This window comes from Salminus brasiliensis, chromosome 25 (genome assembly GCF_030463535.1).
Source record: "Salminus brasiliensis chromosome 25, fSalBra1.hap2, whole genome shotgun sequence".
NCBI classification, from domain to species: Eukaryota; Metazoa; Chordata; class Actinopteri; order Characiformes; family Bryconidae; genus Salminus; species Salminus brasiliensis.
The window spans coordinates 4,616,238-4,638,124 of NC_132902.1; the positions used below are offsets into that span (position 1 = coordinate 4,616,238).

At 42.7% G+C, this 21,887-nt stretch overlaps 1 pseudogene; it reads right to left on the reverse strand.

Annotated features, from left to right (window-relative positions):
• Positions 1–937: 937 nt before the first annotated feature.
• On the reverse strand, positions 938–20,435 carry LOC140547754 (sialoadhesin-like; annotated as a pseudogene).
• Positions 20,436–21,887: the final 1,452 nt, after the last annotated feature.

Here is a 21,887-nt window from a genome sequence, read left to right on the forward strand (position 1 = left end):
CAGTGAGGAGAAGCACTGCACTGCATCTGGAGAAGCTCTCTCACAAGTTGGGGGCTTCTCGTGTGCTAACCAGCAAGAAGGAATTCACCAGCAGGTTCCTGACCGCCATCAGCAAACTGGCCCTGGACTCCGCACAGGAAGTGAGGTAAGCAGTTGCTTGCTTTTACACCTATTGGGTCAGAACTGAACCCATCAGCATGTTTTCTTCACCAGCCAGCGCTGAAAATGACCTTTTATCATTCTTCCTCCACAGACTCCATGCTCGAAACACCCTGAGATTTCTGGGGAGCCACGAGGACTGTGTGAAGATGGTGGACAGATTTGTGTCATCAAGGGACAAAAGATCCATCATGGACATCATCACCAAGAGCAGGTAAGAAGAAGAAAGTGATCTTTAAACAAATGAAAAATACACTTTATGATGATCAAAGACTTTATTATTAATGAGTTTGATTATTAATGAGGTTTTTGTGTCTCCTTTTTGAAATATTCAGGTGAAACCAGCAGAATAATGAACTGATGCTCCAGTGATGATCAACAGAGACGTCCATCATTTCTATCATTTCTGCAGAATTCAGTGGTTGAGATGCAAGTAAAGTCATTCAGAGTGGTTTGGTGTGAAATGCTCCGTTCTAGAGAAACTTAGAGTCAGAACTGTTCACAGTGGAGGTGATGGGAACCAGACGTCTGAAGAGTGGAATGCCTCTAAAAGCTCCATCAGAGAGTGTCCTCTCTCCCGTGCCGACGAGAGCTGAGCTTTTATGCTGCGGGAGCTCCTTCCTGAACAAGCAGCAGCTGTCTGTGATCAGAGGTAGAGAACCCAGCATGAACGGTCAGGCGACCCAGCAACCCCACCTTCCTCTCACAACAGTCCCCCTCTTAGAGTGCACCCTGGTGTCAGGGCAACCACTGGGGAGTCCGGTGAAGGGAGGCGGTGTCACTCCGTGACATGGTTGCCACGGAGACCCAGCATGCTCTGTCCCGGGTCCCACGGCTGGTGGAGGCTCAGGCAGGGCCGGGGATGGATCATTGTCTGCGTGCTCCCAGTCTTCGGACCACGTGCAGCAGCAGCAATATCCCTTCTCTGTGTTGTCGCAATCCTTGGCTCCGTTTCTCCCGTTGGCACCACTCGCACCACCCTTCAAACGTCTGGTTCTGATCACCTCCACTGTGAGCAGTTCTGACTCTGTAAGTTTCTCTAGAACAGAGCATTTCACACCAAACCACTCTGAATGACTCTGTTTACATCTTAATCATTTAATTCTGCAGGAAACAGCAACATCTAATAAACTCTGATAAAACTACATCAGTCTCTCTCTCATCAATAGAAGTTTAGTACTGGAGCTAAAAGGCTAATGTAGGTGAAATAATGACCAAACACGGATTTTCCACTACTGTTTCAGCATGTCAGTGTTTATAGATACCAGTATGTCCTCAGAATAATACTAAAACTCAGAACTACAGCACCACAGAGACCATCACTCCACCTCTGTTAACACACCTGTTACACACACACACACACACACACACACACACACACACTTGCTTGCAAATAAATAAACTGCAGACTTACTGTCAGAGAGTCATAATCAGACGTCATGGTTGCATGGTTTAAGGTTGAGTATGTATCACTGGGAGAGTCTCCAACACACTGGAGACAAAAAAAGAAAACTAAACACTCTACAGTGTAAAACACACACACACACACAAACACTGTAGATGTACCTGTAGAGTATCATAGTCTGAGCTGATGGTGGTGGGGTTGAGAGCTGTGTATGTGGGGTCTGCAGGATTTGGGGTCTTTTAGAGAGAGATGAGAAGAACACAGCTTCAGTCTTTATTCGGCAGCAGCTTTATAGGCGGATGTAGAGAGAAAGAAAGTGAAATCCTCTCTCAGTACCTGAATATGTGTCTCTCTCTCTGCTCCTCTCCTCCTCCTGATCACACAGGTTAAACAAAAAGGCCAGTTAGAGTTTTGAGTTCTGTAGATCATAAAAGCTTGTATTTGAGGTTAAAGTTGAGGTTAATATGATGTTTAATGCAGCTTCAGAGATTCAGAGATAAATATAAACAATACTGTCACTCACTTAATGCACAGAACAGCAGTGAGAGAGTGAAGCAGAACAGGAACCACTCCAACAGCTCCCCAAACAGCTCCCCAAACAGCACGCTGCTCCAACAACTCAGCTGAGTGTTTGAACAGAATCAGTTCATTCATTCTGATCAGGAGAACAACAGCTAATTCACCAGTAATTACACATCCTGACTGAACACAGTCACTGCAGACTGCTGCTTACCTTTCACATCCAGATGAACGGGTGTAGAGCTGTGATGTCCTAGCTGGTTGTGAGCGGTGCAGTAGTAGAGTCCGCGGTGCTGGGAGCTGATGTTGGTTATGCTGTAATTCTGGCCTGTTGACAGCGTTGTGTCTGCAGCTGCTCTCTGCTTAAACCAGGAGTAGGAGAGAACAGGAGGGTCTGCATCACTGCTGCAGCTTAGAGTCACTGACTCCTCTCTCTCTCTCCAGAGGAATCCAGCACTGCTCTGGTGTTTCTGAGAGAGTCTGATTGGAAATAGATCAGATTCAGGTGTTACCTTTATTAGTTGAGATGGGTCAGACAGCTGATGTATTCATGTTAATCGCATACTGGTCACTGCGGTTTAGGTGTTGGTCATTGAATTATCATCATACATCATATGAAAACTTACTGTAGATGACTTAATTCAGAGTGTAAAAATGTCCACTCACACACTGGAGGAGAGAGGAGGCTCTCGTGGCCTTCAACAGCACAGCTGTAGTTGACCACTCCACTGACCACAGCTACATAGCAGGAGGCAGATCTGCAGTGAGACTCTCACTGTCTGTTCTTGTACCAGATTTAAGTGGGGTGGTCAGGCAGAGTGCAGGTGCTGCTACAGGTCAGCTCCTTTCCTCCACTCTCTGTGTCGGACACTGTAATCTTCAGATCTGCAGGAGAGTTTAAACAAGGCTTGATGTTCTTTGGTCATTTGTAGGAAAAGTAATCAGGTCTGGTGCTGGAGGGTCACAGCCCTGAGCAGACTGATCAATTCCCTGTTCAAACAACTAAACCTGACAGTTAACAGATGTGTTCAGTTAGCAGTAAGTGAGCAGCAGTAAAATGTGCTGATTTATAAAATTATCTTTCAGATCTTCTATTAAGCAGAGAGCAATCTGACTGTATGTAGTGCAGCTCTACCTGTGACAGACTGACCAGGTTGTCCAGTGTGTTCACCTCCATCAGTGTAGAATCTGAATCTGTAGGTCTTATACTACAGTCATTCTGGGAGCTCTGTCTCGTCCCTGATACTCATCATCCTCTCTCACATCAACAGGTTCAGCACCAGTCTGCTCTTTACTGAACCACACTGATTTAGTCACTGTGAGTCCTCCAGGGTATTTATAAGAGCAGGAGAGATCAACTGATGATCCTTTCAGGGCACACACACGTTCAGCAGTGTAAGCCACACCCCAGCACTATTTACCCTGCACACCTGGAACACACACACAGTTACAGTCAGGAGGAAGGACTGCTGGGCTGTCCTTAGGACTGTTTAAATTACACTAGAAGCTCATCTACTTTATGATATCTGCTCAGTCTGCTCCTTTCTACATACTTTAAATTCTGTGTAGGGTTGTCTTGTGTCTGTCTGTCTGCTGTGAATTGATTCCAATGATTTAGATTTCATTATTATTCCATAAGATTTGTTTATTAATACAGTAGGATACAGGATAAACTACAGTCAGAAATGTCATGGTTTACTTTAAACTGATCTGGGAAACGTAAAAATGAGATGAATTGTGTTATTATTTATGTACTGTATCATTTATGGTAGTGGCTGAGGTAGTGTCTGAGGACAGCTTATGCAGCAGGAGCACAGTTCACTGTTGTTACTGTTGTTGGGTACAGTAGATGAATACTGTGTGTTCATACAGTACTTAGTGTAATTACACTATTTAAATAAAGAGATTTTTTTTAGATCCAGTAGTTCTTTATGTTCATGTAGCTGTTAGTGCAGTTATCATACAGGTGCAGTTGTAGTACACTACCATGTAGTGTTTTGCATTCACTCTCTTTCTGGGCAGCACTGTTCAGGCTGTGTTTACAACTTCGCAATTAAAAAAAGTGTCAATTAGCCAAACTAAAATAATGTCTTTTTCACTTCCCTATATTTTAAACACTGTTACAGAAGCAGTAGCTCTAGCGGAACATGTGCCTGTAGCTCCAGAAGCTGCTGATCATGATCACATTTATGTTTTCTGTTTTTTCATCTTTTATATGGTTTTATTGTTTGGGTAAATAAATGTGTGGGCAAAATACATTTTTAAAGAAAGTAGGGGGTCCCCTCCAAAAAATCTGTTCATACACCCATAGTAGCGAAATGGGTGAAATGGTTTCTTTACTCTGAAGATCACTGACAGAACATGAAGGAAAATAATAACTAGATTATAGATCATCATAGTTTTTACTGAAACACACTGCAGCAGACCGTTTCCACTGAATGATGTACACCTTACAATAGTAGCTGCCCTCATCAGATGGTCTGGTGGAGTTGAGCACAATGGAGGCATCATATCCAGAAGTCCGGTGCTGTCTGTTCCTGAACCAGTAGTAGTACAGGTTTGTACCGAGGCTGCAGGAGGAGCTACAGGTCAGTTTCACCTGCCTCTGTCCTACAGTCTGAGGATCCACCTTCACCTGCAAATCTACACATGCACGCAATCACACACACACACACACACAAACAAATCATATCCAAACATTTTAAAAATCACATCTAATGTGACAGCACAGAGACTCTGAGTGAGTGTGTGTTGATGTGTGAGTACCTGTAACAGTGAGCTGAACTCCAGATGAGGCTGATATCCAGTCACTGCTTGATGTTCTAAATCTAAAGTTATAAACTCCAGAGTCGCTCACTCTCACATCCCTCACTGTCAGCTCACACCCATTCCACCATGTACTAACAGAAACCCGCGCTGATAATTCTAGATCTTTGCTCAGGACTCGTTCTCCTCCATCAGAGCTGTGAATCCACTCTCTCTCTCTAACACTGGAGGAATCAGGTGTTGGATATGTGTAGGAGATTTTTACTGTAGATCCAGTAACAGCACAGAGACTCTGAGAGGAGAGAGTTACACTGTGCTGAGCATCAACTCCTGCAACACACACACACACACACAAACACACAAGTGATATCTCTCACGGTCTAACTGACTGAGTAACCACAGTGTTAGGTACTGCTGCTGTTGCTATGGACAACATTGTGACATGTGGAGTTGACCGGTAAACACCACAGAGGAAGTGATTAAACAGTTTAACACAGAGCTTCACACAGTTTTGCTAGAATGAACATATCTGGTCTCTGTGTGAGATCTGCAGTTTGTGTAGTGAACAATACCTCTGACACCTCTCCAGTTCTACCAACAGCTTATTTCTACAGTCAGCAAAATTTGAATATATTATAAAACAGATGTGCTATTATTAATCACTCACCCCGTCCCTGTTTTGTTTGTGTGTGTTTAAAAGCAATGTATCCTAAACCCAGCAGTTAACTGCTGAGCTGAACTAGGTGTGATTGTGGAGGGAAGCGGAATCCTCTAGAACTGAACTCAGAGCTGGAATTCTATCAGTATTTTAATAAGATGTGAAAGTTTACCTGTCAGTAAGATAAGGATCACTGCTGCTGTAGCATTTCCAGATGTTAGAAAAGACATGGCAGCATCACTCTCTTAAAAGTCGGGTAAAAGAACGGGTTAAAGGTACAATTCGATGGTTTAGCTTTTAGGCTGCAGCATTTAAACCAGTCTATCGTTTTAAACTACAGGTTTACTTCATGAATGTGGCTCGTAACTCTCACTCTTACTCCCTCTGTCTGGATTAACAGGATATTCTCCACAAGGGGGCACTGCTGAAAGCTTTTCTATTATTAATTTCCTTAAGAGTAGGGCTCAGGAGAAGAATTGGGACAGAGCCTCATGTGTTTAATGTGAAAAAATCTAAACAGAAACACCAGTGAGGTTCTACAGGATTCCTACAAGAACCTTAACCACTTCACATGCATACTGTACTGTACTTTCAGCCACATTAGACTAATCCAGAGTAAATTAACTTCATACAGCGTCTCTTACTGTTTTACACATTGGCAAACAGAGGATGACTATTTAGGCCACTAGAAGGTAGGATGTTTGATTTCAGTAATTCTGAAATAATTTTCTCTCGTCTGAAAATCAAGACACTGAAAAGGAGATACAGCTTTATGATTGACAGAATAATGAGATCCTGAGCCATTTACATAACTATACTACATTAATATATTAAACAAAGATTAATCAGATATGGTTAAAACGTCTTTACTACTTACATTCTTCTGTAAGGGTCTCTCACAGCTGTCAAACTTAGTCTGCAGTGCAGAGTGTGGCAACAGTATGTGTGTGTGTGTGTGTGTGTGTAATAATGAAAAAGTTTTTTTCTAGTTTCCTTCCCTTTTTCTTTGCTCTCAGTTGCAATCAGCAAGGAGGCACTTTATACAGGCTGCCACATAACAATTCTGTAGACTATTAGACTGAATCCATGCAGATAGAAACTAAATACACCAATTCATAACTCTTACACAACTTCTGTATAGTTATCTCTCAAACACACACACACACCACCACCCATTATACTCTACTGAAAGATGAACATGAAGGGTTACAGTGGTGGGAAATCTACTAATAGAGTTTAGATGTGCTGCACACATTGGGATTTGTCCTCTACATTTAACCCCTCCCTGCAGTTAACACACATTGGGGAACAGTGAGCACATGTGCCCAGAGTAGCAGCTGGCTACAGGCCACAGCTGCCCTGCAAGAGGCCTTATTTCAGGACTCATTCAGTATGAGGTCATTCTCTAGTATAACGTGAGGCACTGCTGGTCTTTACCTCACAGTAAATTTCCTCTGTTTTCTGTAAATTTGAAGGTCAGTATCTCCACACAGAAACTGTTCAATTGGTACATTATTGAATTCAGGCCTGGCCTTTCTTTTGAAGACATGTCTGCTCATTAGACTACGTTCACAGCAGTGTGAATCTGACATTTTCAATTCCTATTTGGACCATTTTTTTACTTGTGGTATTGAAATCCATTCTCGATACGCGGTAACGAATCTCAGCCTGACCAGCTGCTCTCCTCACTGAGAGGAAGGAAAAATGAGCAGTGAGGGAGGTAACAGAGCTCATAAATATTTGGGGTGTCTCGGCTTAAACTAAATCAGAAAGCCCATAATGCAACCGCTCCCTGCTCCCTCCTCCCTGCTCCCCGCTCCCAAGAAATGGCCAAACTCGGCCACAGAAGGGTGCTGCTGCAGCGTCAGAGGAAAATAAAAAGCTTACAAATACAGTTTAAAGTAACCAAGAACTCAAACCAAAGAAGTGGGTGTGCCTGAATAGCAAGCCCTTTTTACAGTCAGCGCAAACACAATCTCAATGATGAGCCCAGCTGTCGGCCACTTGAACTTCCTGTTGTCCTCTTCTATGGACAGGTGGAGTTCAGTAAGCTTGATTGCTTCTATAATCCATTCCTCTAACAGCAGAGCTGCAGGTGGAGCTACAGCTCACCTTCATCTCTTTCTGCCATACAGCCACAGAATCCACCATCACTTGCAAGTCTGTACACGCTAACCCATAATTAATGCTGTAAGTGATGATCAGAGTCTGGTCTGGTCTGAAGTGCTACTATTTAGATAAACTTGGTCTTGGGAAGTATACCTGAATGATGAGATGATGTAGTCAGATATTAATGATGACTTCACACATCATTGTGCTGCCCTTAGAAACAGATGGGAAAAAACAGACTGACCAGGATAAGATGGTCAAGCTGGTTGAGTCGGGCGAACAGCTTAGCTCTTGACAGTATGAGGAATGTTTTGTTTGAATTAGATGGTCTTACTTGTCTGGTCTGATGGTCTGACAGTCATGGTCACCAGCATGAAGAAAATAGTTGACAATGAGATTAAAATATGCACTATTCTGGTCAAGAGTTACCTACTTAACCAGCTGACTAATTAGTATAGGGTATGTTTTTACCTGGATGAAAAGAAAAATTCAGAGTATAAGCTAGTTAAACAGACTTTAGAGGCTCTAAAGCAGATTTACATGCTAGAAACACTTCACATCTTAAACAAGCACATCTCAGAAGACTTCTCATCAGGATCTACAGGAATTACTTCCAGAGATGAAACCAAACAGTCCTGAAGATGAACCCATTATTCTTGCCCCCTCCCTTCGAGAGAGGATCAGAAAGAAGCGGCAGGAGTATATGGAGAAAATGAGACAAATCAGTGGCTAGATCCATTAATGTGTTCAGCCGTCTAATTAATCCAGCATCAGTGTGGGTCAGTCCTGCATGGACCCTTCACCACCCCGCAGTTTGTCTCCGCTAAGGCAGAGGGTCAGAGTTCAAGCACCATAGGTGGTGAAAGAACAGGAAGGTCTCCCTTCAAGGTGGAAGAGGACCTAAAATTTCCTGTTCTTCAGACCCCTGTCCCTCCACCTGCTGCTGCCAAATCCAGCAGGGTTCCAGTATTAAGGGGTGGAAATGGAATGGAAAGAGGAGCTATGGGAACTCTCTCAAGGAGTTCATTTCATGAGAACAAGGCCTACAATGCACCAGGTAAGTTACAGTACCTTTAAAGTAATAGTCTATTTGTCTTTACGTCTCAGGAGTTATGTAGCATCCCCACAAACTTCATATATCTCAGAAACAAAGTCTTTAAATTAGATATTAGAAATATATACAAGATATATTTAGTAAGAATGGAAAGAAGATTAGCTATGGTTCTTGTGATCCTGTTTTCTATTATTTTATAATAAAAATCTAAAATCTAAAAATATAATCAAGGTAGCAAGATCCCTAGGTAGGCCAAAGTAGGCAGAAGAAGAATCCAGTAGAAGCTGATGTGCCGCCTGTACCTAACAGAGCTGTCCAGAGTGAGACTGGACTTAGGCATGAGACAAGGACAGAGAGTCAGGGCGAGGCTGCAGGCTAAACAACTGCTCCCAAAGTGGTTAGACAGAGCAGGGGAGCAGAAACCAGCAAGGAGCCTGTCAACAACAGGGCTGCTCCACACTCTGCTGAAGGTAGTCAGGGAAAAAGAGAGGTGCTGGAGATCCCAGCCCTGACTAGCGAGCATCCCCTTGACAGGCCTGAGCTGGCACTCGACCATTCCTACTGTAATAACACCACCTTCCAGACGTGTTCACCTCATTCTAATGTCTTGCTTTTGAAACAGGGAGAGGAAGATGGAGGGGCTGAAAGTGCTGCACGCTCTGGCTGAACACCATGCCGAGGTTCTTCTGCCTGAGCTACATGATGTCTGCTTGGCCCTCATCAAGGAGGTAAGACCCACACTTCATACACACTCTGGACAACAGCTTCTGTAATGACATTATTCTAATTAATGCTAAAGCAAGTGTCAGTGGTTGAGTTAGAGACAGAGGCTCACTGTGCTTCTTTTGTCTCCACTGTCTCAGGTGAAGAACCTGCGCTCCATGGTGTCTCGTGCCGCCATGACCACCCTGTCCCACCTGTACGCCCACCTGCAGCGGAAGATGGAGGTGGAGGGCACTGCCTGTGTCCTTCTGCACAAGGCTGGGGAGTCCAGTCACTTCATCCGAGAGGACGTAGAGGTGGCCCTCAGCACGATGGTGCAGACCTGCTCTACTGGCCGGGTCCTGCACGCTCTACTGGCTGATGGATTCAGGTAAACATCACATTCCATATTCATTAATAGATTTGAACTGTAAACTAAATGTAGTGGTCATGTGATCAATATCAGTGGTCATTCTAAAGACACAGTACAAACTGGCAGCACTGATGTATGGCTGGAAGATTTTGCTAAAAGGTGAGTCTAGAGTTCACCTGTGTGTAAACGCTGGATGTGTATCTTACTGTGTTCACTCCCATCTCCAGCCACAGAAACGCAGCAATGAGAACATTTACATTTACATTTAAGGAATTTAGCAGATGCTCTTACCCAGAGCGACTTACAAAAGTGCTTTGCTATTTACCCAAGAATAACCTCAGCTAGTTTGAATAGGCTAAAAATACCTCTAAGTTTAGACACTACTAAACACAAGTCAATAAGGTGACCAATCCGCTATTAGCCCAAGTATTCTCGGAAGAGGTGGGTCTTCAGTCTGCGTTTGAAGACAGCGAGCGACTCTGCCGTTCAGACACCCAGGGGAAGTTTGTTCAACCAGATAAAGGATGTGCCAGGACAGAAAAAAGCCTGAACGCTCGTCTTCCGTGGATTTTGAGGGATGGCCATACTTGAAGCTCAAAGGGCTCTTAGTGCAGATCGGCTTTTGACCATTGCCATTGTGTTTCAGTAAAGGGGTTTACAGTTTGTAGGAGTGTGTGGATGTGAAGGAGTCCTGCTGTAAAATCACTGATCTAATGAGGCAGCAGCTTTTCATACTGAGCTGATGTGGAGAATTAAACGGCTAGCTAACGGTTCAGCACCTGTAGCTGTAGCCTAGCCTAGCTACAGAGCTACCAGTTAGATAACTAAATAGGGACTAATATGAATTTATGCTACATGTAAAGTTATTTTTTCCTTAAAATTTAAGTATTACAAACCCCATTTGCATATATGTGACATAGAAATCTGAATTATGGTTGTCGGGTTATAAATATGGCTGTATAGCTTTACCTCAGCTAACGTTAGCATAGCAGTGCTAGTGCTACCTTGCTAAATATAAAGGGAAATCTAGTCACAGACAAGCTCAGTTTTCTATATAAAACACTGAGATTAAAGAAAATTGGTGTTTTGCTGAATGTGACACAGTGACTGCTCTGTAGTACTGCTGTTCTGCAGTCGGCTACCTGGCTTTACCTCAGATCATCAAATCAGCAACACACCATTTAACCAGGGGGGTGTTTATACTATTGAATATAACTCATAATCTAAAGAATTACATTCACAAACCTACACTGATTTTACACTGAGATTATTAGTTTATTAGATAAGTTGTTTTCATGCTTAATTTACCATCAGTAAGACTGTAGGACATTATTTAGGTGGTGGTTCATTCTCACCCCAGCAGTGACACTGATAGTGTGTATGGTACTGGTACAACTCCATCTGGCTCAGTGGTGCTGATGGGGTTTTCACACAAATCTGTGTCACTGCCAGGGTAAAAGTGGGTCCTCCATCCTAAAATACTGAGCCAAGAGTAGGTTTGTGGTCAGAAACTATCCAGTGATAAAGGGTTAAAGGATGGCTACACATGAATAGATGGGAACAATGTGAAGTACTGCTGGTGAAGCTGAACCCCAGCAACACCATTGTTCAATTGGACCATCTCTCAAATAATATTTGATAAAGTGGCTAGTGAGTGTAGAAGGTAGGTGTACTTAATAAACTGTCAACTCAGTATATATACACTCAAGTTCCAGCAGTATTCAGAGCAAAATTCACTCACCCGGCTGCTCTCTGTGCAGAGTTTTTATGTCAGCATCTGAGCAGTGAAAGAGTGAGAAAGGTCAGATGGCTTTGTCAGCCCTCTCCAGCTGTGTGTGGTCTGGGTGTTTCTCCTCAGGGCCATGCAATGTCATAAGAGAACAATGGTGGACAGTGAAGTGGACCTGAAGGATCTGAGAACCTGTGTGGTTGGTGGTCAGTTCCCCTTCACTCACCACAACAGATACTAAACCTACACCACAATCTTTTCTTCCTCATCCTCAAAATCTCCCTCCTCCTCTCTTGTGGTATTGCTGGTACTCAGACACAAGGTCATTCATGCTGTCTGCTTCTGTGAACTCCATCTCATCCATGCCTTCTCCAGTGTAGAAAAGCTTTTCACCTAAACATGGCTGTGAACTGCTCTGATATGTGGTTTAAGGGCTCCTGGCTGATGGCTGTGCTGTTGCAGACAGCGGTCTTTACATTCAGCCTCCTTGAGCACCACATCCAGCACACAAGTCCACCAGCTCAGCGACTTCTGTGTAATGGCCCTTTACCTGTTTCCAGGTCTGCTTTGATCTGGAGTATGGAGCTGACAGTTAGGCTGGGTTACAGAAAAGAAGCTAACATTACCTTCTGTAGAGTCGACCTATCTCCTTTCACATCCATAAGCAGAGAAGCTACTGTTCCTTAAACAGAAACAGGAATTCTACCACAAACAACACTGTAAAACTATCAGTAGACACAGGCTTCAACATCTACAACTTCCTGCCTCAAGTAAAATGCTGTGAGGGCTGTTAAAGATCACTTGTCCAGTTGGACCAGCTGGTGTTTTTGGTCACTATAGATATTCTTCTGTTAACAGCTGAAAGAGAAATTTACCAGTAGCTTCGTTGTGGGGAGTGTGTATCCGTTCCAACTGCAGGTCAACTCGCACTGTTGAGATTAGTATATAGTACATGTTAGGAGATAAATATGCTTAATATTGTTGCTAACATACACAAATTTACCTCAGCAGTGCTGTTTTAATATCTCATAAACTCTTTTTGAATACCATTGATTACCAAATAAACCATGAATGAGTAATATTTCTGTCCACATAGTGTACATCAGCAGTTTCTCAATTTCTCAATGATCTGTACATTCAGAAATGTGTATCAGCTGTTTTGTGTAACTTGTTTACCTGTTGCTGTAGCAGAAGAACTTGTTTTAGGATACATTTAAGTTTTTCAGGCTACACGTCAGCTTTAACTGGACACATCCTCTGCCTACCTAGGCCTACCCACCTGGGGATCTTGGAGGGGCAGGTGTGTGGAGCAAGGGGCGTGAAAGGAGTTCCCATAGGCCCTGTTTCCATCATTAACCTTATTGTTCAGAATTATCAGTGATGAAAAGCTGCTGGATTTGGCAGCAGCAGGTGGGGAGACAGGGGTCTTCTTCAACCTTGAAGGAAGAGCTTTCCTCACTACCCCTATCTTTGGGGCATGAACTTGGCATAGGACTCTCTACCTTATTGAAGGCAAACTACAGGGTGGTGAAGGGTCACCCACACTGATGCCAGTTTGGTTTTATGGCTGATCATGATCATGGATCAAGCAACAGATCCGTCTGAAAATGGCATCCTGAACTAATGTCTGACATTTAGGCCATTAATCATGAGGCTCATTTTCCCCCATGTACTCCTGCCACTTCCTCCTGATTCTCTCCCGAAGGGAACCAAACCAAACAACATTCAGATTAGACAAATTACAAACAGTTCACTTCTATGTCAGACTGGTCAAACACCATGATGTCAGGCTTTTTCTTCTTTATGGTAGTATGTATTTGAGCAGCACAGGTAAAAAGTAGCAGAAATAATGTTTTGGTCATTTAGTGGAGCATTTCTACTGTATATCAGTTAGGAGCAGGACTTTATCAGCCACAGACACCTGAAACATCTCACAGTTTGGATCAAAGCAGACACCTTGTCCCGTTAGGAGCCAACTGCCCTTCATATCATCCACCCTGCACTTCTCAAAATACAGCGAGTTACTGAGCTCTCCCTAACTGTCTAACATCACTCCAGCTTCTGTAAACATGGCAAATTCACTCAGGACTCAACAAAGTTGATGCTGGCTCATGTTTCAGAGTCCTGAGTTAAGCCATGTTAAACAAACCCATCATGCAGTCAGAGAACTAGTTAACACTATGGGCTCCTACCCACTTAGCCACCATGCTAACGCTCCCATTATGAAAGCCTCAGTTTAGGGTGGAGCTGCTAGCAGCATCGTTAGCTAAGGAGCTAACATTGTTTTAACTCTGAAATGATGTCGGGTTGAAAAAAATGCTGTTTGCTGTTTAGAACACAGTAAACTTACTTACCAGACAGTGTCAGCTCTTTAAAGCCGTTTTACAAAATGATCCATCAGCCAGCAGAACTTCCAGGAGCACAGCACAGCATAGAGGCGCGTATTTCTCCTCTGTAGAGCAGAATATTCACTGCATGTCTGCAGAGCTTTACACTCTCTTTAACTCCACCATTAGAGCAGCTTCACTCTCCACAGGGTTACATCTACTCTCTCTGGGTGGCTATACTGTCACTGATTTTTATGTGTCAGAAATGTATATTGTAAAGTTTTGAGTTGAACAGATCTGAATAAATAAGTGAGATGGGAAAATGGGTTTTTATTTAGCTGCGTAAAAATTCTGCACAATATAGTTGCCCAAAACCTCACTTTTACTTTCTTAAACATTCATGTTTGAGGTTTATTAACATTTTGGATTAACAGAGAGCACTGTAGTTGGTTAGATACCAGCATGTCCTCAGAAACCAGTATCAGAAACCAGTATCAGAAACCAGTTGAGAAACTCAAGCTGGTCTGAGGGGAATGAACAGAGAGGCTTTAGCTACAAACAGCAATTTCTATCTAAACCTCAGTGAACAAAGTTCACCTACTGTCAGAATTATCAGACTGTAATACTCTGTAAGGCTGTTTGTCAATATTATAACATCAAAACTATCAATATTATAAACAGGAGGCCATATGCTGCTGGCTAAGCTCTGCTGCGTCTTCTTGTTTTAGCCTGTAATGACAGCTTGATACAGCTGGTTTAAGAGTTTATGGAGGGGTACTTCTGGTCCTGTCCTCAATAATAGAAGCTGTGCAAGTTCATCATCCGACAACTCCTTAAGACCAGTCATGTAATTTTAAACAGTGAGAGAAGTGGGTGACCACTAAAGACACTTCTGACCAGGCCAGAGATTAACAACAGACAATAAGATGAGCTAAACTACAAAAAGAGAGAGATGGGAGCTGAAAGTAATGGAGTAGAAGAAGATTAAGTAGAGAACTGTGTTCTTTATTTGGGTTCTTGTGGTTTTTCTTGTAGATGTTAATCTGTACACTTGTGTTGATGGAGCACTTGGATTGCTGCTCTGTAGGACGAGGAGGACAATGCTGCAATCATCGTCATCCTAATTGTATGAGCCTTTCATTAAAAGTTCATTAGAGGAATGTCAGACGAAGCCTGACATCTGTAGACGAGTTACTTTCAGTTCTGCTGTCTTCAGAAAACCCCTGAGAAAACCCCTCTGATCTAAACTTTAGACCGGTGTTTTATTGTGTGATGTATGTTTGTGGATCTGACTGTAAGTCTGGTCATTGACTGCTTCAGCAACCAGAACCCTGTAGAAGAAGAGATGAAGAGACGTTCTAGATAAACATTAGGTACTAAAGCAGTGCAGAATGAGTAAAGCTGTAATGACAGGGTTTACTCACTGGGGGGCAGCAGTGTGTGTGCTGAAGTTCACAGCAGCATACTGAACATCCTGCTCTTCTGTGGGATCTAGAAAAGGTCTGGAAGTAGAGGCTGGAGATTCCCTGTGTGTGTGAGAAGGTCTGAACTGAACACTGGAGTAGTGAACGTCGTCCTGTTCACCTGAGTCCTCTTTCCGCGTGAGGTCAGAGGTCATGGCTAGGACTGAAATGTTACCATACACAGGAGGAGAGTCACACTGAGAGAGAGAGAGAGAGAGAGAGAGAGAGAGAGGTTTGAAAATAGGCTACATTTGATGATGTTTAGTCTCTCCTCTCTAACGTATTCACCTGTTCACTCTCCTCAGTGCTCCTGTGCTCTTCAGACTTTCTCCTCCTGAGAGACAGTCAGCAGTGTTGACAGAAGTTAAAGCTTTCATTTAATGAAATTCATGTTCACACATTTATCTAATTAATAGTTCACATACCACAACCACAGAACTGCTGTGATGAGTATCAGAGCCACCAAGACCACCATCACTCCCACTGTGACCAGATTTAGCACTGAGCTCACCTCTGGACCTTCAGAAATAAACCATGAACCACATCATAAATTACAGAGAAGAAAAAAAAAAATCGAAAAAGAAAATAATTTAATACAAATTTTCCACTCTGACCCTGAAACTGCTAGTTTATGACTTCTAAACCCAAAGACCAACGCTTCAATATAAATGTGTTTACAGCTGTTATGTGCATTTTATCAATGTAATTAAGGCCCTCTATCTATCCACCTAAATATTTCACCCATACTGTTTTTTATGCCTTTATTGTGTATTTAGATTTTATTAAAAGAGCAATAAGTCACACAGTGAGATTCGGGTGGACTTTATTATACAGTCAGTAGTGGGTCAGTAGTTTCCTCTCCTTCAGTAATTCTCACATTTAAATATTTGACAGAAGTGCTAACATATACAGTTATGATCCACAGCTGTGTAGTTTACATACACTCAGCATGTTTTATCTAATATTAGGTCAGATGTCCCTTAGCAAGTTGCACCATGACCAGACGCTTTGGGTAGCCATCAACAAGCTTCTAGCAGAATTCTGTGTGGATATTTGACTTCTCTTATCAGAATTGAACCCAAGGTTAAGGTCAGAGTCTGCTTTATCAATTACACTAATGTGTTTGGGCTCAGCGTCAAGTTTCAACCGTCTTGCTGAAGAGGGTTAGTCTGCCTTTGTCTTTATTCCATTCACTTTTTGCAATATACCAGTGCTATACTTGCAGAAAAAAATGTCTGAGAATGATGCTCTGGTGTTTAACGGCTCAGCTTTACTCTTCCAAACAAGCTTCTGGTCACTGTGAACAATCAAATCCAGAAGGCTTTTCTTTTGTCTGTGTGGTTCAGCTGCAAAGAGCTTTAAAGGTGTTGATTTAGGAGCAGGGCCTTCTTTTGTGCACTGCAACCTATAAGTCCAATGTAAAACCTGCTGTTCCAGCAGCTTCCAGTTAATGGCAGGCCTGTGCCTTGATGGTTCTTATGTTGTTTCTGACCATCTGAACCGTTTTCGTCTTAGCTGATGGTGACAGTTTGGGTCTTCTTACAGACCCTAGTGACAACACCTTCCAATAAGCTGTTCTTACCTATAATTGTTTAAACTGATGATCTCGGAATCTGCACTTGTGTAAGTCTACATAAGATCTTTCTCAGATCTGCACAGAGCTCCTTGGACTTACACACCCATGTACTGTGTGTTGACCAAATCAATGACTGCTTTCAACCAAACCCTGGAGACAGAAGCTACCAGCTGTAGACAATCATGATCACCAACAGGAAGTTAAGAGGTATTGGTTTAGGCAAATTAAAAGACATTTAACACCAAATAATTCATAAGCCAATGACCCTGTGTTGATAAAAAAATAAAGCAGGTGGACAAATAAAAAAACATATTTTCTGCTAAAGATGTTTGTCATGATATTCATGTCCATGATAAATGTATGTAAAACATCCCACTACAACTATACAGTATATCAGCCATGTTACAAAATCCCTAAATCAAAGAGAGGGTGTAATCCAAACTGATCATCATTCTACAGCTGCTTACGTTTCACATTCAGATGAACGGGTGTAGAGCTGTGATGTCCTAGCTGGTTGTGAGCGGTGCAGTAGTAGAGTCCGCTGTGCTGGGAGCTGATGCTGGTGATGCTGTAATTCTGGCCTGTTGTCAGCGGTGTGTCTGCAGCTGCTCTCTGCTTAAACCAGGAGTAGGAGAGAACAGGAGGGTCTGCATCACTGCTGCAACTCAGAGTCACTGACTCTCCCTCCTCTCTCTCTCCAGAGGGAACCAGCACTGCTCTGGTGTTTCTGGGAGAGTCTGGTTGGAAAGTTGGTAAACAATCATGTTTCACTTATTAGTAGAATGATAGAAGATTAGATTATTAGTGAGTGTAAAAATGTCCACTCACACACTGGAGGAGAGAGGAGGCTCTCATGGCCTTCAACAGCACAGCTGTAGTTGACCGCTCCACTGACCACAGCTACAGAGCAGGAGGCAGATCTGCAGTGAGACTCACTCTGTCCGTTCTTGTACCAGATGTAAGTGGGGTTATTGGGCAGAGTGCAGGTGCTGCTGCAGATCAGTGTTACTGTCTGTTTCTCTGCAGCAGCTTCCACTTTCACCTGCAGGCCTGTGAGAGACTCCCATCAGTGTCTTTACAGCTCAGACACAGATTAACACTGAGAGACAAACATAACACACGGCTCCTACCTGTGACAGAGAGAGAGACACCAGCAGAGCTGTGTGTGTGTTTCCAGTAGGGGGCTTTAAATCGGAGGAGATATTCTGCTGCGTCGCTCTGTGTGAGATGGTTCAGTCTCAGTGTGATCATATTCACTCTCTCACTGAAAAACTCCACTCGGCCATCTGCAGGACTCAGCTCTCTGTCCTGTGTGTGGAGTCTGATGTACCAGGCAGGCTGGGGGTCAGGCTGCTGACGAGGGAAGGTGTAGTATCCGTGGATGTCCACTGATAAGCCAATCAGAGTGCAGATAGTCTGTGTGGAATAAGAAACACTCCAGCAGCTGCTCTGGTTAAAAACACCTGAAAGAAACAAAAAGAAATTAAAAATCAATCAGTTTTACAATCAGAAATGCTGAAACATCAGCGTCTCATATCTACTGGATATCACTGAATATGAGTTTACTGTAATCAGACAGAAGGAGGGAGAAGTTTACAGTGAGGTTCTTACAGACAGCAGGAGAGCGGAGCTTCTCATATCCTCTTACAGCGCAGGAGTAGCTGCCTGCATCCACAGTATTGTCATACACATATAGCCATCTGCTGTACCTGTTAGATAAAGGCTGTCCGTTCTTGTACCAGATGTAAGTGTGGTGGTCAGGCAGAGTGCAGGTGCTGCTACAGGTCAGGTTCTTTCCTCTACTCTTTGTGTTTGACACTGTAATCTTCAGATCTACAGGAGAGTTTAAACAAGGTTTGGTGTTCTTTTCATTTACAGAATATTAATAATTAATAAACTAAACTTATTTAATAGAGTGCAGCTCTACCTGTGACAGACAGAGTGACTCCAGGTCTGCCAGTATAATTGCCTCCATCAGTGTAGAATCTGAATCTGTAGGTCTGAGCGTCTCTCTCTCTCAGGTCAGTGATTCTCATACTACAGTCATTCTGGGAGCTCTGTCTGTTCTGCACTCGTCCCTGATACTCCTCATCCTCTCTCACATCCACAGGTTCAGCACCAGTCTGCTTTTTAATGAACCACACTGATTTAGTCACTGTGAGTCCTCTAGGGAATTTATAAGAGCAGGAGAGATCAACTGATGATCCTTTCAGGGCACACACACGTTCAGCAGTGTAAGTCACACCCCAGCACTGTTCACCCAGCACACCTGGAACATACACACACACAATAAATGATACCAGTGATGAGCACTACACTCTGAGTAGGGTTGTCCTTTGTCTGTCTGTCTGCTGTGAAGTGACTCCATTAGTTTAGATTCCATTATAAAGATTTGTTAATTAATACAGTAAAGGATAAACTACAGTCAGAAATGTTATGGTTTACTTCAAACTTTACTAACTGATCTGGGAAATGTAAAAGTCTTGATAAAGAGATGAACTGTGTTATTATTTATATATTTTATCATTTAGGGTAGTGGCTGAGGTAGTGTCTGAGGACAGCTTATGCAGCAGGAGCACAGTTCACTGATGTTACTGTTGTTGGGTACAGTAGATGAATACTGTATGTTCATACAGTACTGAGTGTAATTACACTATTTAAATAAAGAGAACATTTTTAGATCCAGTAGTTCTTTATGTTCATGTAGTTGTTAGTGCAGTTATGATAAAGGAGCAGTTGTTACAGTGTAGTGTTTTGAATTCACTCTCTTTTTGGGCACCACTGTTGTCTGTAATAGCTCTGTTTAGGAACTACCCAGTTAGCCAAGCTACAGAGGCTGTGTTTACTACTTTTCAACAAAATAAATAAAGACAAAATGTGTTAATTAGCCAAACTTGTGTCCAAACTTTTGCATTAGACTGTGTACTGTTATAAATAATGTCTTCTTCACTTCCCTGTAATTCAAACACTGTTACAGAAGCAGTAGCTCTAGCGGAACATGTGCCTGTAGCTCCAGAGGCTGCTGATCATGATCACATTTACACGTCATCTTTTCATCTTTTATATGGTTTTATTGTTTGAGTAAATAAGTGTTTGGGCAAAATACATTTTTAAAGAAAGTGAGGGTCCCCTTCAAAAATCTGTTCATACACCCATAGTAGTAAAATGAGTGAAATGGTTTAAAAGCTCTTTCTTTAGAGCAGATCACTGACAGAACATGAAGGAAAATAATAACTACATTATAGATCATCATAGTTTTTACTGAAACTTACACACTGCAGGAGACCGTTTCCACTGACTGATGATGTACACCTCACAATAGTAGCTGCCCTCATCAGATGGTCTGGTGGAGTCGAGCACAATGGAGGCATCATATCCAGAAGTCCGGTGCTGTCCGTTCCTGAACCAGTAGTAGGACAGGTTTGTACCGAGGCTGCAGGAGGAGCTACAGGTCAGTTTCACCTGCCTCTGTCCTACAGTCTGAGGATCCACCTCCACCTGCAAATCTACACATAAGCACACACACATACACACACACACACACAAATTATATTGAAACATTTTTAAAATCACATCTAATGTGAAAGCACAGAGACTCTGTGTGAGTGTGTGTGTGTGTGTGTGTGTGTACCTGTAACAGTGAGCTGAACTCCAGATGAGGCTGATATCCAGTCACTGCTTGATGTTCTAAATCTGAAGTTATAAACTCCAGAGTCGCTCACTCTCACATCCCTCACTGTCAGCTCACATCCATTCCACCATGTACTTACAGAAACTCGCGCTGAGAATTCTGGATCTTTGCTCAGGACTCGTTCTTCTCCATCAGAGCTGTGGATCCACTCTCTCTCTCTAACACTGGAGGAATCAGGTGTTGTATATGTGCAGGAGATTTTTACTGTAGATCCAGTAACAGCACAGAGACTCTGAGAGGAGAGAGTTACACTGTGCTGAGCATCAACTCCTGCAACACACACACACACACACACACACACACACACACACATATTCAGATATGAGGGGGGAAACCCATGTGCTCTTACTGGCAGAGTGACCACAGTGTGGTTAGTACTGCTACTGTTGCTATGTTGCTACAGTAATGTGTGAAGTTGGGTGGTGGTATGATCACGTGAGAACCACAGAGCAACAGAACAGTGTAAAATAGTGGATGTGGAGCTCAACATGGGTTAGAATACAAACACCCATAATGTGCATTTCTGGATGATTGCTGCAGTTCTGTTGAATATTGGGAGAGATCACATTTTTATAAAAGTAAAAAAGGTAAAGGTAAAGGTGCACATATTTGTCACTGTACTATGTACAGCGAAATGTGTCCTCCGCATTTTACCCATCTGTGGTAGTGAACACACATACACATACACACTACTGAACTAGGGGCAGTGAGCACACACACATCCAGAGAGGTGGGCAGCCAACTCCAGCCAACATCAACAGCTCAGATTGTAGCAGTCTGACCGAGGTGCATTTCTAACTGTAGTTTGAGCAGATTTGATGATGTACACATTTGGCAACAGTAATTAGGACTCTATCCTCTGACCCATGCTGTTCTCCAGGACTCACAACTTACTTTGTTTGTTAAATATTTAAATAAATCACAATTTTAAATGCATTCCACCAATTAACACTCAAATACCAAACATTCTCAAAACGGCACAGTGCTACAGTCTACAATCTAGAGACACAAGAGGGTTGTCTGAAATGTACAGACGCTAAAATATTTACAATCCTCTTGTCGGAGTGCTAAAAACAAAGCTGTGCTGGTATTAGAGTGTATGGTATGCTCTGTGGCTATTGTGTGAGCCCATATGGTGACAAAAACAGCCAATCAGAGCAGAGCTTATCAAATTATTCACAAGCCCTCCATAAAGTTTTTTTTAATCTGAGGCCAAAACACAGGATTGTAAATAGGTTTGTAAAACCACATCTGTCCCCAACCAAAGTCACATACTTTCTATTTACACACCAAAGAACCACTTCAGATACTCCTGCTTTCTAATGCATTCTATTGCACCTTTAACCAGACTGGTGT